Source organism: Triticum aestivum, chromosome 3A, assembly GCF_018294505.1.
Source record: "Triticum aestivum cultivar Chinese Spring chromosome 3A, IWGSC CS RefSeq v2.1, whole genome shotgun sequence".
NCBI lineage: Eukaryota > Viridiplantae > Streptophyta > Magnoliopsida > Poales > Poaceae > Triticum > Triticum aestivum.
This window is the reverse complement of record NC_057800.1, coordinates 720,887,517-720,890,194: the sequence shown is the minus strand read 5'-3', so window position 1 is coordinate 720,890,194 and position 2,678 is coordinate 720,887,517.

Sequence of the window (2,678 nt, the reverse complement as noted above, 5' to 3'; positions counted from 1 at the left end):
TTTCCTTTTGTGTTTTTTCCGGTTGTTCATTCAGTTTTTGTTGGGGGGGAGGGGGGGTGGGGGTGGTTCCTTTTCGTTTTAATTTTTTTAATAAAATCATGAAAAAAGGGGGAAAACGAATTCGAGTTTTTTACTTCATCAACATTTTCTAAATTTGTGAACTTTATTTGAAGTTTGTGAGCACTTTAAAAAATTAAGAACATTTTTACTTCATAAATATCTATCTAAGATTTGTAAAGATTTTTTGAAATTCAAGAACATTTTTTGGTTCCTGAATTTTTTTCAACTTTGAGAATATTTTTTAAAATCCATGCACATTTTCAAAAATCTGTCCAATCGTTTCTTGGAGCTACCTTATCTTTCCGCAGCCAATAGACTTAATTTAAATATCAGGAGAATGACAACGCAAGGGACGGAAAGCTACCATCAGAGAATAAAGCTATACACTGGCACATGAACCAGGTACATTGCACCCAGTGTTAATCTATCCTTAACGACACCACAGGACACACACTCACCTGCGTTTGCCCGATTTGAGAGCTCCGTGGATCGATGCCTTTTAATTAAAAATCAACCAGTTGGGGGCTCTAGCTAATCAATCATCCTTAACTAGTGTATTTCAGCTGGCACTAGAGACTAGCACCTGAGGTGACCTGAATCTGGATACAAATCCAGAACAAAGAGAGACATAATTAAGCTGTGTGGTACAGTCACTTGGGCAGCTAAAACAAACAACTAGCTACTTTCTCCTGGTATATTATATATCCACCAGGTTCCCAACAAGCTTGGTGGGTGTGCTAATTATTAAGCGCCACGCTTCTAGAATGAGCTAGAGGAGTAGCCACCACGGCTATGGCTGTGTGCATCAATCGATACAGAGGCCAGGGTTATCCTCCTTTTTGAAGAAAAAAATGTATTCAACCTGGCTTGAGCAGTTGAGCTTGGCATAATTTCTTAACATGATAATTTTCTCATTTGCAACTGTTCTATGTGATGTTATCAACTGTTGCAGAGCTTCCCTACATACACAAACTTATCCAAATAATCCAGTCATGCAGCCTGGTCATTAACCATTATTAGCACTACGGATCGATCTGTCCCAAATGTGACAGGGTGGGTCTGGCTTTTATTGTTATATAGAGTATTGTTAGTTGTACCATGGTCGTACATGCCTTGGATTCTCCACAGATGTATCTAAGCACGACTTGACAAGCCAAGCCCTGGATATATGTTAGAGCCAGCTTCGTGTGCTTCTAGCTGAAAGAGAGTAGGAGACAATGCCATTGGCATAACAAGACCAAGCTCAGAGAGTGGCAGGGAGCTAGCTAGGCCGGTGATGGACTCCGCGACGGTGTTGCTGCTGGTTGCGGTGGTCGCCGTCCTCCTCTGCTACCCTCTCGTCCTGCCGGCGCTGCCGCCTTCTCCACCGGCGCTCTTCGTCTGGATCCCCGTGCTCATGCTGCTTCTGCTCTTGGCCCTCTCTTTCTCCCCCGCTCACTGATGATGATGCATGCACAGTACCCAGCTAGCCTAGCTGAATCGCAAGGTTATTTTTCTCATTCTCCTAGCAGGACATGCATGTATGATGCTTCCGAGAGGTGAAAGTGAAACATTGTAGAATCCACAGCTAGCTAGCTAGGAGATCAGCTAGTTCCTTCAACCAATTTGCTGAGTATATGACTATATGTAGGATCATTTAGCAAAACACTTTGTATCCCTTAATTATCTTGATGGAATAAAGATGTAGGAGTAGTATTCTGTATCTCTTACTGGTTGATGAATGGATCACTCGATTGAGCAAACATTTTGTGACTCTCTTTGCTGGATTTGTATCTGTCCTCCTCATTTTCCATTAACTCACCAAGCAGCACCGTATAAATATGCACACATGCATGAAGTAACAGCCAGGAACAGCAAAGTGCAGGATTAAGGACAGAAGAATGATGTCGCCAGCGCATACAGAAAAATAAAGCCCTTAACAGAATTTGAAAAGACAAGCTAGCTATGTCTTGACTGTGGATTTTGATGTCTTCTGAAAGACAAACGAAATAAGATCGAGGAGATCTCTCTTTTCCAAAAACAAATGAGCATGAGCAGACCAGCTCCAGTGCGAGGCACAATCTATATGTGTACGTGTGTGTGGTTGCAATGACATCGAGATACAGCTTGATTCGCGAGACCTACCACACCAGCTACCTGGGAGTTGATTATTAGCTAGAAATTAGCTGCCCGGGGACTAAAATATTTGGATACAAATATACTTAATATAATTATTCTGTGTGCACATACGCGTGCAGATTAATATAGACACAAACAAGATAGATCAACCATGAAAGCTAGCTTGCATAGTGAGATCAAGTTTTGAGCTATTCTTGCGGAAAAAAGCATGTTTTTTTTTTGCGAATCCAAAAAAACGTGTTTTGGGCTTAGCTGAAATTTATAAATGGCTAGCATAGTAAAAAGAAATATTACGTGTAATGTACATTGATCGATGCAGAGACTAAGGTTATCTGTCATGAAAAAAAATGCATCTCCAACAAATTGAGTCAAAAGCTTTGGCCAAGAATGAAAACAATAATAGGCCCGACTTTCATTAGGACGGCATCTTCTAGGGTCCTTAGCAAAACATTGGACCAGCCGCTCTTCCATGCTAGAAGACCTCGCCAAGGAGATCCTCT